Source organism: Anabrus simplex, chromosome 14 (assembly GCF_040414725.1).
Source record: "Anabrus simplex isolate iqAnaSimp1 chromosome 14, ASM4041472v1, whole genome shotgun sequence".
NCBI lineage: Eukaryota > Metazoa > Arthropoda > Insecta > Orthoptera > Tettigoniidae > Anabrus > Anabrus simplex.
In genome coordinates this window covers 9,870,511-9,887,729 of record NC_090278.1, presented here as the reverse complement: position 1 = coordinate 9,887,729, position 17,219 = coordinate 9,870,511, and the positions used below count along the sequence as shown (strand labels likewise).

Below are 17,219 nucleotides of genomic sequence, written 5' to 3'. Positions count from 1 at the left end.
ATTTGATATGCCCTTGTCAGGTAATAAAAGTGGTTAGAATATGGCTGAACAGATATCACTGTTTGACCCATCATTTCAGTGCACACTATTGATAGTCCTACGGAAAATATACTTTTTTATGAGATTGACTGTTTACTTACCTATTTTCATATTTCCTTCAAGTTGTTCCCCGATCTTGCGATATGAGTTGTGCAGCAGTTAGGATTGCTCCAAACACCTCATTTTGGAGCTCTTGTCATTCCTACTAATACTTTTGACTTGTAAATATTTTCCAATGCAATGTAGCTATAAGATACATTCTTATGTTACTATTACAGGGTATTTTACTAGTTGCTTCCAAATGTAACACCTTTGTAAGCTTATTGATTATATTAATTATTGATTTCTATCTAATACAATTATTTGTAGATACAATTTGCAGGCCTGTTTACTGTGAGCGTTCACGTATATACTGCACACACATTGCAGCCATCTCATGGCAAGTCAGAAATATTCTTATTCTTCCTAATATGGTCTGTGGTGTTACTAGTCCATTGTGACTTAGAATATTACTTAAACATGCAATGAATAAATAAGCTGGTCAAGAGTTATTCATAAAGTATATTTTGGGCTTATGCCGTGTAATTAATTATAAACACACTCTACACGTTTCAAAATCAACCTTGCCTTTCTTCATCAGGAGACAACAGAGAAATTAAATGATGCATCAGAGGTTGCTAGGAGAGACCAAAAAGAAACTTAAAATTGTGCCCTAAGATGTTATCGTGCCTTTCTGCTTCATAATTCGTAAGGGATAGTGTTTGTGAATAGGACTTGTAAGTTCACCGTTACTCACCTGAACATTTATCACTACCAGGATACACATTTGATCACTGCTAATGTCCACTTCATAGCATGTGTGCCATCTTCTTTCAGTATGATTATGTTGCTATTGGGTATTTCATTGCCCATTTGTCGAGGTATTCATTTGACCATCTCTGTGAGGAGTTCTGGGTTAGCTGCTGAATATATAGCCATGTGGGCAAGGTTGTGATTGGAGACAAGTATAATCATGATCAGGGAGTGTAGTAATTGGCTCTCCTATAAGGAAATGGGATGTAGTTAGGTAAGAAGTGTCAAAAGGGTCATCATTTAGCTTCGGTGAGAGGATGTGGGTATGTGTTCTAAAAGTGGTCAATCCTTTGTTGTTGAAGTGATAAGAATCCATCACTCATCTGAGGTGATATACCAGACTCTTGACAGCTGCCTCTCAGATTCCACAGAAGTGTGGTGCTGCAGGAGGGATGAAATGCCATGTCTGTCACATGCCTGCAGTTGTGTGAAGAGTTGGTTTTCTGAGGGTTATCTTGCAGAAAGGCCTTGATTTCTTTAGCTGCTCCGAAGAAGTTTGCGCCGTTATCACTGTATATGTTCAGGGGTTGACCTCTATTAGAACCAAGTCGATACAGTGCAGAGAGATACATTGTTGTGGTGAGATAAGATATAATGTCTATGTAGGCTGCCTTGGTAGCTAGGCAGTCTGGTCTTATTCGATCTCACACCACTTTTTATGAGAATTTGGCCAGGATAATCTATGCTAGTTTTAAGGAATGGGTACGTTGAGGTTACATGCACCCTTTGTGTATTTCGTATTAATTGTTCTGAGGTATCTGCATTCAACTTAGAACACTTGAGACGTGCATGCGTGTGGCTTCTTTCCATCCCCCTTACTGATGATATCCTAAACTTGTCTCTCAGAGAGTTGAGTGCCAGGAGGAAGAAGTTGAGGTGTTCTGCCATTGTAATTATATTTATGAGATTATATGATACAGAATTTGTAATGTTTCCATTCCACTAGTATAGGAGTATTGTGCAGTCTTCTGCCGATGTGAAGATTGCCTTCTTAATCTATGATTGGATGTATAGTCTTAATATAAGTTGATAGTTTCCTACACAACATTGATCCATCATTTGTGTACAGGGTTCAACTCCAATAAGAACAGTGGACTTTAATTTCACTCCATGGGTTGTTTACGACAATCTCAGATAATTATATGTTACAGATCTCATGACTAGTTCATATTGAAATGTACATTAATTCAACAATTTTACAAAATTTTATTGGGATCCACCTATTCAATACACATTCGGTTCTTAAAATTAAGATTTACATCTTGTCATACTAATTTAATGGGACATGTTTCGCCCATTGTATGGACATCTTCAGCCATGATCACATTCCTAGAGGATAAAAATTTGGTTCCTGATTACTCCTGTCAAAGTGTTACATAGAGAAACATGTGTGTTATAAAAATGAGGAATCTTGTTGTAAGTTCACAAACGACGCTTTACATAATTAAAACAGGTCTAAAAAATATTTGGTGATAGGATATTAGTATGCGTTTTAAGAGTGGTCCATTCTTTGTTAGTGAAGCGATAAGAATCCATCATTCCTCAGAGGTGATATATCAGACTCCTGACAGCTGCTTCCCAGATTCCACCAAAGTGTGGTGCTGCAGGAGGGATGAAATGGCATGTCTGTCACATGCCTGCAGTTGTGTGAAGAATTGGTTTTCTGAAGGTTGTTTTGCAGAAAGGCCTTGATTTCTTTAGCTGCTCCAGAAAGGCTTGTGCGGTTATTGCTGTAAATGTTCAGCCTATAGCCAACAGTTCATAAGACCAACGCTCCGCCCATCTCCTCTCCTCAGCCATACCCCATTTCCTCAATTCCACACAGATACAATACAAGAAGTGCAACTGTCATTCGTTCTGATGCTGCGAACGCAGCTAGTTCAGACCTGAAACTTCGAGGGAGTAAGTAAATGAATACACAGTGTTTTTTGTCAAATTTAACCCTTTTTCCTCTAATCTTAAAAATCTTTCTACCCTCCTCTCGTTACTGATTTTTCAATACATATCTGTCAATAGATTTCAAATTCAAGCAGTAGCCAACTTCATGCAGGAGCGTCCTCATTTGACTAATAGTAGAAGAGGAGGCTATCAAATCGGCTAGTAAAAACATACATGGCCACACACAGTTGTGAATCTTTTTTCACTTCTTCAACAAAAATAAGAATACTGTGGACCCACCATACAAATAGGTTTTTAATAACAATAACAACTCCATCAGTCACAAGCTGTACACTGCATGATAACAGTACATGCTTCCTACAAGAATATTCAGTGTCATCTTTCAATGATTAAACTACTTAACGTTCATAGCAACCATTCCACGACTTCAAATTGAGTTGCCTTAAACCAGATTCGATTCATACTTGTAACTTGAGGCCATAATTTTAGCCATAGACTTTCTTATCGTTCATATAAATATAGACAGATTGGCTATTTGTAAAAATGTTGTAAGGATATCAATGTAAGACTGCACTAAAATTAACCATTATTCTCATACATATTTTTAGACATGTTTCAATTGTGTAATTTGTCATTTGTGAACTTACAACAAGTTTCCTCATTTTTATAACACACATGTTTCTGTATGTAACACTTTTACTAGAGTAATCAGGATCCTGATTTTTATCCTTTAGGCATGATATCATGGTTGGTGATGCCCGTGCAATGGGCGAAACAAGTCCCATTGAATTAGTACGACAAGATGTAAATCTTAATTTTAAGAACCCAATGTGTATTGAATAGGTGGATCTCAATAAACTTTTGTAACATTTTGAATTAATCTCAGATAATTGGCAAACAATATACAGTGTCTCCCTATACCTTGTTTTATCTTGCAACATTTTTATGAATCGATTACCGTGCATTGCTGTAAGAAGCATTAGTGGCATTTTTTGTATTTAGAGATTAACTTGGGTATCATGGTTTCATTTTGACTACTCAAGGGATCTTGGTTCAATCATCTAGGACCATGGCAACAAACTGTATTGTTGATGATTGTGTTCATTTGTAGTCATCTTCACACTAAGTCAGCGGTTTTCTCCTATTCTTTTTTTCTATGATATCCTCTCTAATGTTTCTTATTTCTCATTGTACAGTTGGTTAGGGATCATCTGTTCTTTTTAATGAATCTAACTGTAAATTTTGCCCTCTAACTGATCGTTGTAATATTTCCTTTGTGATTTGTTGTGAAATATTTTTTGATATTTTTTGTTGCTCTACTATTGGTAACTTGATGTGTCCTTTGTTTCAATACATCTGAAGTAGCCAGTTTTGTTCATACACTTGTATTGCTGTGACTGTTTATGTGTTATTCATACCTTCCCCCGTGTTTCATCCAAGTTATACCCCCCTGGTTGGCTGGCACTTGCGAATGTCTCTTCGACGATCGTCTTTTATCTTTTGTATGGAATTAAACTCACCTATCCATCATAGATTCACGTCAATTTTGTGTTGTGGAAAACTGGTTACGTTTCATGAGTTTTCTGTTCCAATATAAAATGCTGCACAAAAACTTGAGTTCCTGGGAATAGATCTGTTCGAGGAGTATGGAGGATGGGATCAGCAAGTCTTAAGTCTCTAGGAATTCTCCAGTACGAGAGGTGATGATCAGTCATTTTAAAAAGACAATAACAGTCATTGTTAAAATTGTGGTTCTTTTTCAGAAGTTTGCTAGCCAGGGTGAGTTTGGTGAAGTAATTGTATGTAGTCACATTTCTCCCTGTTCCCTCAATATCCTTGACATATCTCAATACCATATTCCTTCCCTGGTTCACTTCTCTGTGTGCTTTTACTGGTTTACATTCTAAACTTCAGCAGAGAACACATAAGCTGTTTCCAAATCCGAGATGAGCCATACGTTTATTCAATATTTTACTCTTGGTTTGGTTGGTAAATACTACTTAAAGGGGCATTTTCCCCTAAGCGAACCTTCTGTTCACCCACAATAGTAATTTCGTATGGAACAAACACTTTAGGTGGTTGTGAAATGAACATGTCAAAGACATCCCTTATTGTTGCTAACATGCCATTACGTCTAAGGGCTGGTCTGTCTTCCTTATTATCGAAACTCAAAACTGGGTTATTATTTGGAACAATTGGGAGACATTGCAGCTCAAAGGATAAGACGACCTTCTGCTTCCTTCCATAATTCTTGAAGTGATTTGCCAGCTGATTTTTAGACTCCGGCTAGCAAAACGAGGCCTGTATGTATACATAATTGCATGTTATTGTTGGTAGTGATTATTAGCAGTCAACGATATGGACAGAAACTGTTATTGTTACTAAATTGTGAAATTGTACATACCTAAAACTGATTCAAGCTTAATCAAGTAAATGTGTTTTTGGGGGATTTTCCTTTATCTACGAAAACCCTCTCCATTCATAATTTATTTCCCCTAAAGTGGTTTCCATCATCTTGTCAATGAAGAAAAACTTCATTGCTAACATCTGGGAATTGCCTGTCCTCTGAAGAGCACATTTCCTGGGTCCAGGTGCAATTCTCATTATGTTATGCAATCTAGAAAATATGTAATTGAAATTTATGTTTCTTTCATGTATTATAAATATAACCTACTGATATCTTTATGATTATAGGCCTATAGATATACGTTGTAAAGAATGTAAATGAAGCAATAATATTGTTTCTACTACAGTATAACCCTAATTTTGCATGACCTTGAATTAGCATAAACCCGCTTTTAACAGAAGAAATTTCCAGTCCCGAAAATTATTCCATAACTGAAATTCAATTGTCCATTCGATTTCATAATTCAAAATAGAGCAAAACTCGTATTTAGCATTAAGGAAATGTTAAAATTCTCAATTTTTTATTCTGTTCATTTTGGTTTTGGAATATTGAGAACCTGTGCAAAAGAGTCATAAGCTTGCTAAGAGTGATTCAAGGCAGAAGAGGAATTTAGAGCACGGGCATTTAGGTCTGAAGTCAGATGTCAGATTCTGATACATCTGACTGTGGCCAGTGTAGTAGAATGAAAATATTATTATAACCTTCGAAAATTCCTTTATTAATCTGTGCAATCTCCTTTGGTTACAGTGAGGACTCTTTTACTGATTCATGCATTATCACGGACAAATTTGGGCATGATAGATTTTATCCATTATTAGTATATATACACTGCTTCAGCATTTGTATTCAATGGGATTGATCATCTTAGGTATCGATTCCTTGCTACCCAGGAGCGAATTGATGTTAATCAAGTCTGAAGTCTTCTCCCATCTCCAACTGGTGTACGGTACTAAACATCGGTATACATGTTTCTGCAATTAGTGCAATGACAGCTGTTGTTAACTCCTTAGAAATAAAAGCTGAATAAATTATTGATTAATGTTAATAATATGAACAGAAATAAAATAAGAATGTGATACATCTACTCCTCAAGATACAGCGGTGTGTATAAGTAATGAAAGTTTAGGTTCTGTACTTTCGCTTGTAAATTTATAGTGAGATTATCATTATTCCATAGGGAGCTTGAAATATGTCTTCATAATATGTGCACGGTAAATCTAGGTTAGGAGACGCTGTTTTAAATAAGGAGTTGGAAACATTTGCCACAATCGTCTGCATTGATGCTATTACATTTTTTTCAGAATGAAATGGAATATGTGTGTTTAGACTATTGGAATTAGAAAATACCTGTTAATGAAGAAACTGCTTTTTTGGAAAAGATACGCAAAATGTTTAAACAAACCAATTGCCGTTTCATGTCAATTTTAATGTGTTTTTGTGCAAGTTTGTTATCTTTCCCGACTTTTATGGAAAATCATGTATGACATTATAAGAAAAACTTTAAATGAAGTAATTTACATTCACTGACAAAAATTTGTCAACTTTAACTACAGTACAGTGTGTAGGGTAATGATCTCCTTCTTTATTGCTGTCATTGCGTAAGTAATGTATGATGGTATATTTTATGTTAATACAGGCAAAGATCTCTACAAATTTGTGCTTCCTACTGAGACATCAATTTCAGGCAAACCCCCATTTAAGTTTAATAAAGTAAGATCCCTATAAAAACCTTAAATAGGGTTTCTACTGTATATGTTGAACATACCTTACACATGATTGTCAGTAAGGTTGGTTTCTCCATTCTGTCCCATTTCAAGATACGTACACTTCTTGTTGTACAGAGTCAAATTCATCTTGTAGTTCATTATCAGATACCTGGAGCTTCTCTATTTCTTCTCCCTCGAGAGAAACGCAATCCTCATCATCAGTTTTTTGAGAAACACAAAATCAGGATCAGTTTCCTGTACATGTTCACCCTGACTGATTTCATACAAGGTATTTTATATAGATTTCTCATATAACTGCTTATGACCAGCCATAATTGAACATGGAAACAATGAACAGATTATTGCATTCCTTACTGCAGCACTCCCTAGTCATAGAGGTGGTCAAACATTGTTTCTGTAGTGACCGGTAGGTAGGGCAGCATTGAAATTAATGGATGGGTCAATTTGACACATTCATCATATTTGTAATTTATTGAACAGGTAGTCAGCAAGCAATACATATTTTTAAATCTTGTCAGTGACTGCTAAATGAGATGAATTAACACACAAAATTTTGGGCGTATACATTCCATATTTTATCAGTTACAAGCAATTGGAAATTAAATCTGGTTCGATTCAACCAATTCAGAGTAAAAGGTGAAACGGAGTAGAGAAGAGCCTTAATGAACATGCCCAGGTGAAGATAACATTTTCTGACTTATTATAATGCTACAGGTAGAGCACAACTCATTTGTGGATTCGAGTATGTGCTTAACATCTCTCTCTCTTAGTCCAACCCTTTGTAAGGGTGTAGTAGCATCACGCGGCAATCCTTTTGGTGATCTTCCTCCAGGAGTCTCTGCTTTGGGCATGGTGGCTTGCTTGCTGTAAGCTCATCCTCGTTAAGTTCTTGATCTGGTTCATCCATCGTAACGGCGCACGTCCTCTAGGTCTTCGGCCTTCGACTTTTCTCTCTGTGATAAGTATTTCCATTGCCTCCTGTCTTCTGGCAATATGACCAAAATATCCGAGCTGTTTTTGGTTGATAAGGGTCGACAGTCTTGTTCTGATGCCGAGCTGCTGCAGGATCGATTCATCAGTATGGTGTGCTGTCCATGGTATTCGCAGTAATCTCCTATAGCACCACATTTCTAGAGCATCAATCCTGCGGCGATCCGCCATCTTCATCGTCCAAGTTTCTGCTGCATAGGTCGCGATAGGGAAGATCAGAGTTTGCATGAGGGTGAGCTTTGTCTTGGAAGTGATGGAGGTGTCCTTCCAGATGCGAGTAACTTTTGCTGTTGAATTTCTCGCAATTGCAATGCACTTGCGGATCTCAGGTTCACAGTCTCCAGTATTTGTGACAATAGATCCTAAATACTCGAAGCGACTGACAACCTCATAATCCGCAATTCTAGTTATGGCAGGTCTGTTGTTATTAAAACTGTCTACAATCATCACTTTGGTCTTTTTATTGTTGATTTCAAGACCATATTCTCTGCTTCGCTCGTCTAGCCTCCGCATGATGGTTTCTAATTCATGATCATCTGTTGCAATAATCACGGTGTCATCTGCATATCTGAGGTTGTTAATTTTCCTGCCACCAACTGTGATGCCGTCACACCAGTCCTCGAGAATCTCACTCATAATATACTCACTGTATACATTAAATAAGAGGGGGGAAGAATGCAACCTTGTCGCACACCAGCACAAGTAGAAAAGACGTCTGAGAGGTCGCTATTAACTCTCACTGTCGCAGTGTTCGAAGAGTACAATTGTTGGATCAGCTACACTAAATGTCTTGGCGTCCCCATCTCAGTGAGTATACCCCAGAGCTTTGACCATTTTTCCTTGTCGAAGGCTTTTTTGTAGTCCACGAAGCACAGGAACATCTTGATATTGTATTCCCTTGTCTTCTCTATGAGCTGCCGGATGTTTAGGATCTGCTCACGAGTTCCTTTGCCTGGAACAAACCCGGTTTGTTTCTCTGAGATTTGTGGAAGTAAGAAGGTCTTCAGCCTCTTGTTCAGCATACTCTGATGCAACCAGCTTAGGGCAATGGTTATGAATTAAGTTGTATAGTATGGTGACATTGGGTTTGATCATGGGAATGTGTTTTCATGGTTTTCTTTCTCTAAGCATTCAGGAACAAGGTGATATATTGAAACTTTTTTATTCCAATTAAGCCTTAAGTTTTAGTGATCATATTTTCAAAAGTGCCCCTTAAATATTCTCACAACATTATGTCTCCATCGAAACTTGGTAATTTCATTTTTGGAAGCCAGACCTTTGTAATATCGACCAATTCTGTTGATTTAAATAATACTTTGCTTCAGTTCCATTATTCTTAGGTGCTGGATTTATGGAGGTTACTATTTTTGACTCCATTAAGACTTAAAGTTCTTCAGAGCATTTTTAATATAGTCAAAGTCACTGAGACACCCCTTCTTTTATAGGATGGTTATTAATGGCACTTCCTCTTAGAAATCACTCATCTCTACTACCACGCTCTTTATTTTTAAGCATTAAGTCTGAAGTTCCTTAGAAACGTTGTAGTTTTTATATGAATATTCTCGTTTTCTATATGTAGTTCCTATGTCTTCCACAGAGTACTGTGATGCACTGCTAGGTGCTGTGTGACATCTGGCTTTGTTCCTAGGCAATGGATCAGCTGATACCGTTCCAGGATTCTTTGCAATATACATAATGTATGGCAGTTGGTATCATTGCTACTTGTGATATATTGCAGGAATTGCCCATTTCAAGCAGTGGCTTGTTCCTAGGACAGTAGTGTAGATTTTGTACAAGTTGTTCTTTCGGGCTTATCTGTTATGAATTGAGGGAGTTATCTTCACTAAATAAAATTTCTTGTAATAATCGGTACATACAAGGACATCCCTATCCATGTGGTCATCTGACAAGGAACTGGTTGGGTTGGACCAGACCAAATGCAATGGAAACTGTTAGGATTATCAGTGAAGACAGTAATCCGGCAAGTTCTTAAAAGTAGGGACTTTTAACTGTAACCTGGAGTAACATTGATAAGTTAATACAAACGGTCCACCTCTGGAATCCCTGTGTTGACCAGTTGGGTGCAGAGTAGTTTGGGGGATATTGGAACACGTCTGGTTAATGAAACAAAGTGCAACAGGAGACTACATTTAATTTAAAGCGTAACTGCTCATAAATCGTAAGAATTACAAAAATTAAGTCTTCTTGATGTTGTTCAATATTAACGTCTTTTTTAATTGAAAATCAACACACTCAAATTTTTACAATATAAATATATAATACTTTGAAGATATTCTTCACTGTCCTTGGAAGGTATGGAACATGGTTTAAGTAACACTGAAGGAAGAAGATATTAGTAGATACTATTCACAGGTTTGCCGGCCACTGCCACCATACGCCCTTGCGATACGCCTCCGCCACACAACGTGCTGTATTAAGAGTGAAAGCTTAACCTAACAGAGACAGATTCGACTTTATGCCTCACATCACATGCCATGGATTCCACCGTAGGCTTAACCTTACAATGGTGTTAGCTTTACAGACTCAAGTTTGATGCCCATGAGTGCTGGCTAAACACAACTGCCAATGTGATTAGGGTCATGAGTGCTAGTTTAAGACAACAGACACGAATTTGATGCCCAACTTAACCTTACGAGGACATTCAGACTCGATTTTTTGTTTCGATCCCAGGCTTAACCTATCCAGACAAGTTGAGACAAGGTCCAGTGGCTTTTGGATCTGTTCTCGGAAGACAATGGCGGCTACACACATTGTTTTATTAGGCTAGGGAAATGGCATAAGGCTTAACATATATGCTTTATAGATAGGGCGTAACACTGAAAGGTGGTCTTAGATCATGGAGCTGAGAAACTGCAAAAGGGCAAAGGGTTAAATGGCTATAATATGAAAGGGCTAAATGGCTAAAGGACTAAAAGGAAAGTGCTGAATGGCTGAAGGGCAGAAGGGCTAAATGGAATGAGCTATGGGGTAGGTCTCGGAGCTGAACTTGGTATAGATGGTTGTATAGGACTAGGTAGATGGTGAAGGGTTTAATATATGTGCATTATTCATAGGGGCATACCTATATAAAACTACTACAAGTTATTAAAGCTGAGCGGCTGCAGAGTCAAAGGTGCAGGCATGTGAGCTGAAGCGTAACACGCTGTTGGTTTTTAGTGTTTGGAACTCTGAATATTTTATTGTCACATTTCGAGCTTATAGATTTGAACACTAACTGACTTATAGTAGCTTACAATATTGTTGACATCACTTAGGGAATAAAACTTCGTGTTCGGAATCGAAAAAAATTGTTCGCGCTGCACATGACTTGGAATGGAACCCAGGGCTCTTGCCGTTTTTACTGCTGAGTATCGTGCTAAGGAAATGACTGCGCATTGAAAGCATCCATTTAATTAAAACACATGATGTTTGAGCTGTGAGAATTTAACTAATCCCACCCCAACTGGGAATCGAATTCGGCGCTCTTTCTCTTGGACTGCTGATTATCATAGTAAATAAATATTTGTGCATTCATTTCAGACCCCCAACCATCGAGATAAAAGAAATTAAATACATCACCGACCCAACTAGGTATCGAGCGGTGGGTCCTTTACTTGGGAAGCAAACATGCATGCTAAGTAAATGAGTTCTAGTTCGACTTTCTTTCGAGTTGGGACAATAATAATATTCACCTTACATCTTACTAACTACACTCCAACGGTTGAAAAATTGGCAAATATTAATAATTGTAATTTTGAAGATCCAAGCTGCTTTCATGCCGAGTACTCAACATACATGCACACTAAGAAAGGAAAAGGCAGCACCTTGACTGTCTGAGCTACTCAGCTTGGCAATTAATTTGCTAAGTGCTGAAATTGCAATCCCCGCTTCAAACAGTTTTCGAAGACGCTGACGTACCAGGATGTAGTGCTGCAAGTTTCCTTTTTCGTGCCAGTAAATCTACCGACACTAGGCTGACGTAATTGAACACCTTCAAATATCATCGGCCTGAACCAGAAACGAACCTGCCATGTTGGTGTTAGAAGGATAGCGCCCTAACCGTCTGGGCTACTCAGCCTGACAGTCCAACTATGAAGTGTCGAAAACAAACACTAATAATAAGTAAACTCGTGTCCTTATCCTGAGTTGGTGCAGCTCCTTTCAGGCACACCCCCAATTTAGGTGAGCTGCATGCGCCATTTTAACCACATACCAGCCCTCCTGCTATTCTGAAATATCTGGCAGTACCGGAAATTGAACCTGGGCGTACGAGAACTGCAGCTAATAACACTAACCGTTACGCTGCGGAGGCTGATGCACTAATAATGATAATAATAGTGATGATTGTTTGGAGGATCCAACCCACCTTCATACTAAATACTGTACATGCATACCCAATAAGAAAAGTTATCTGATGCTGGAAGTTAGTCTAGCAGGAGTTATCGTCTTATCAGAATCACATAATGAAGCATAACATCCCCGTCACAGCCAGGAAAATCAGCCAGTGTTACACACACACACACACACACCCAATAATAATCATAATTTGGGGATCCAACCCACCTTCGTACTGAATACTCTACATGCTTACCCAATAAGAAAAAGTAATCTGGTGCCAGAATTTAGTCCCGCTGGAGTTCGCGTCTTATCAGAATTTTTAAAGAGTAAAATCACCGACTCTGCCGGGAATTACAAAATCTTGGATATTTAAAACAGCCTGGATTACACCTACATGCACATTATTCCCGTAATATTCAATTGTTAAAAAGCAAAGTGCTAGTCCTGAAACATAGACGTGTTCCACACTCAGTTGTCAGAGACCGGATGGGTTTCTGTTTGTAGTTTCTAACTGCTAGGGTCGCAGTAATAATGCCGATAAGCTCCAACAGTTCTGATGATTTTTGCACACATCTAGCTTGCGAGGTCCGAAGTATACAATTACACGAAGTTTCCTGTTTACTTGTCAGCATTATGATTGTAAGCCTAGTTTTAGAAACTGCAATAGAGTAACCCCTTTAGTCTCTGACAACTGAGTGTGGAACACATCTATGGTTCAGGACCAGCACTTTGCTTGGTAACGATTTAATATTACATTAATAATGTGCATGTAGGTGTAATCCAGGCTGATTTAAATATTCTAGATTTTGTAGTTCCCAGTTAGGATTGGGTTTTTCTTTATTGTTTAAGTCTGGTAAGACGCGAACTCCTGCGGGACTAAATTCCGGAACCAGATTTTTTCTTATTAGGTATGCATGTAGAGTATTCAGTACACAGGTGGGTTGGATCCTGCAAATTATTACTGTATTATTGTTGTGTGTGTGTGTATGTAATCCACGCTGGTTTAAATATATTAGATTTTGTAATTCCCAGCTGGGTCGGAGATTTTATTATTTATTACCAGGTAGGTGATTCTGATAAGACGCAAACTCCTGCGGGACTACTTTGTTATTGGGTATGCATGTTGAGTATTCAGTACGAAGTTGGGTTGAATCCTCCAAGTTGTTATTTTTGTCATCATTATTGTTAGTGTGTGTGTCTTCTCGGCACTTAATAGTTGAATTGTCGAGCTGAGTAGCTCAGACGGTTAAGGCGCTAGCCTTCTAACACCAACTTTGCAGGTTCGATTCTGGCTCAGCCAATGGTATTTGAAGGTGTTCAAATACGTCAGCCTTATGTCGTTAGATTTACCGGCACATAAAAGAAAACTTACAGGACTAAATTCCGGCACGTCGACATCTTCGAAAACTGTTTGAAGTGGGATTCACATTTCTGCGCTTAGCAACTTAGGAAATTAATTGCCGAGCTGAGTAGCTCTGGCGGTTTAAGTGCTGACCTTATCTTTCTTATTGTGCACGAATGTTGAGTATTCAGGATGAAAGAAGCTTGGATCTTCAAAATTATTATTGCGAATTTCTCAAACGTTCGAGTGTATTTGGTAAGACGTAAAGCGAATATTGTCCCCACCTCCAAAGGAAGTTGAACTTGATGTGTTTCAATTAAACACATAAGTTTTTAACGTACAGTCATTTAGTGAGTATGATTGTTTCTTGCCCATGTAAAGGAGCCACCGGTTCGATTCCCAGTGTGGTTGGTGATTTTTAAATTTCTTTTTATTCCGAAGGTTGTGTGTTTCGTATTTAATGCACAATCCTTTAGTTATTATGATAGTCAGCAGTCCAAGGGAAAGTGTGCCGAGTTTGATTTCCAGGCGGCCTGCGGGGTTTTAATTGCTCGCTGCTGTAATGTTGGGTGCCAAGTGATGTAATCATTACAGCAGGTAATTACACGACACCGGGTTTCAAATCTGCAGCGTAGAGCTCAATGCCGGAACATGGTTTGTGCTAATCATTCACACTTAGTCTTCACTGGAAGAAAAGCTCGTCATCGATTCCGGGTCGGGTTGAGGATTTTAAATTTTTTTTTCATCTTATGAATTTAATAACATGAGTTCTGAGTCCAAGTGGGCTCCAGTTTTGAGACCCCAAATCATGGATTGTTTTCTTTGCTCAGAATTAAAAGTTTGACTTTTCGGCGTTAGATATTTGAATAGATTTTCAGCTTTGGGTCCAAGCAAGCTCCAGGTTCAAATCCTAGTTCTGTTGGTGATTTTTAACTTTGAATCTTGTAACACAGAGCTAGGTGTTTCAATGAAACACATAAGCTGTTAATGTACAGTTTCAGCGTGCAGTTATTTACTTAGCTTGCTACTCAGTAGTCCAAAGAAATGAGCCCTGTGTTCCATTCCCAGTCACGTGTTGTGCGAATATTTTTTTCCTTACTGAACATTTAAGTTTTAATCTCTTGAGTGATATCAACAGCATTATAAGCTACTGTACGTCTCTATGTTCAAATCTCTGACCTAGAATTGTCATGATAAAAATGAGGGTTCCAAACGCTAAATGCCAACAGCACATTACGCATCAGCCCATATGCATCTTTGACTCTGCAGTCGCTCAGCTTAAGGACCTTGAAGTACCTTTATAAAGGCATGTCGCTGTGAGTAATGCACATGTATTAAACCTTTCACTATCTCCGTAGTTTCATACCACCATCTTGTTCCACGTTCAGCTCTGAGCCCTAGACCATAGCCCTTTAGTTTTTAGTCCTTTTGCCATTTTGTCCTTTAGCTATGTAACACTTATGCACATTTGTCCTTTTCCCATGTTGATCTGTATACATTTTGTGCTTTTGGCCTTTTGCAGTCACTCAGCTGACCTGATGTCACCTTTCAGCATTATGCCCCTATGAATGAAGCACAAGTATTAAGATTTACACCATCTCCCTAATCCTATTAAAATAATATGAATTGCCGCCATCCAGTTTTAAGCTCAGCTCCTAAAGCCCATGGACCATATCTCACCTTGTCTAGCTAGCTTAAGCCTGGGATCGAATCTCAACTGGAGTATGTAACGCCCTTGTAAGGTTAAACCGGGCAAACAAATCCATGCCTGTTGGTTTCCGTCAGTACTCCTTGAACATCAAACTTGAGTCTGTAAATCTAATGACCTGGTAATGTTAAACCTAGGGTTGAATCCAGGGCCTGGGTCCGATGACCTTCAATGTTAGGCCCCTTTAAACAACAAGCATCAACAAGCAGCAGAATCCAGGGCCTGTGATGTTAGGCCCCGAGTCGAATCCGTGCCCGTTAAGCGGGCACTCTTGGCCAAGCCCTACATTCAAATTCCCCCCCCCCCGGCAATGTAAGGTCATGTGAGGTTGATCATTATATTTAGACATAATTATTACATTATGCATCTTCATCATTCATTGAAAATTTTAGCTTCATGAACATTCGAGATCTTATGTCTCTCTCACTATATGAATCATGATCGAATAACTAGAAGAACGATCTCTTTAGGACATTAAGAAGATTTGTCAATCTATCTTCACACATTAAAGACAGACTAATAATGGTTTAAAATTTGTATTAATTGGACACGTTTTTAATTAGACAAGCTCGGGGTTTTTGAGTGAGCACAGAGAGTGATTATTATCTTGAACTGTGCATGTCGCCTCATGTGCTCAATAATATACACTCCATAATGCGGTATTCGTTGCTACTTCCTCTGTGATCATAAATATGAGCAGTGGTATCATTCTGTCATTTAACAAGGCTAGGCTGTTTCCATTCAGCACTATCTGCCTTCACAAATACAGCATCCTATGTCATTAAGGTCTATTATTAACACTCGATCATTTACATCCACGTCCATTACTTTCAATATAACTGATTTTGTATCACAAGTTTAGTCCCTAATGTACATGAGTAACATTTAGGTGACAATTTATACTTCATTGATGAAATTATGCAAGGTGAGGCGTAATATGTATAAATATTCACAAAAGAATACATTGTATCCATTCCAATTAGTCTTTTAGGTTGTAAGTTAAACAAATTGGTCTATGATTTTTAACACTTGATTGTTAGTGCACTGTGCTCTAAATGAAATTCAGTTGAAGACTTACAACATCAACACATTTTATCTGATAGAACTACACTCATGTTCATAAAAAAGAGAACACCTTGAAAGACTAGGGATAGGAAGTTCATATTCCCAGGACTTTGTACTATGTTCTGCAGAAACGATTAGAATTTCAGTCACCCAGAGTCGGCATGTGTTTCGTTGCCTAGTAGGCACTTGCTCCTCCAAGGGCACTGATGACTAATTCCATGTGTGATGGCATCGACACGTATAAGGCGCGAATAGCGTCCTGGGGTATAGCATCGATGCTGCATTCACCTGGTTCCACAGTCCATCTTTGGTGGCTGGCATTGTGTCACAGCACCTCACCCGTCCTTTCACCATATCCCACACATTTTCACTTAGCGACAAGTCCGGTAATCAGGTGGACCAGGACAACTGTCTGACATTCTGTGACAACAAGAAAGCACGTGTTCGTGCAGCGACATGTGGTCGCGCATTGACCTGCTGAAATAAGGCGTCTGGAGTGTCGTGCAGAAGGGGTATGGCTAAGTTCGCAGGATGTCATTCACGTAGGTCAAACTGGTAACAGTGACCTGGACACGTACCAACTGTCATTTATGGTTGTACCCATTGGCACCCAACACCATAATGCCTTGAGTGGGCTCTGTATGCCTTGTGCCAATGCAGTCAGTGTGATATCTCTCCCCCAGTCTGCGGCGAACCAAAAAGCGGCCATCATTTTCAAACTGAAAAACTTGGATTCGTCTGAAAACACTGTCTGCTGCCATTCCTGTCCCCAGTGACATCGTTCCATACAACATTGCAGTCTGGCATGTGTATGTACATTAGTCAAAGTTAGGCGGAGGAGTGGACGACGCG

General features: G+C 38.7%; 1 protein-coding gene across 1 annotated transcript in view; it reads left to right on the top strand.

The window, feature by feature from the left end:
* Window positions 1-17,219, top strand: part of LOC137503025 (uncharacterized) — a 70,919-nt gene that overhangs the window by 30,349 nt on the left and 23,351 nt on the right. The window lies entirely within an intron of this gene.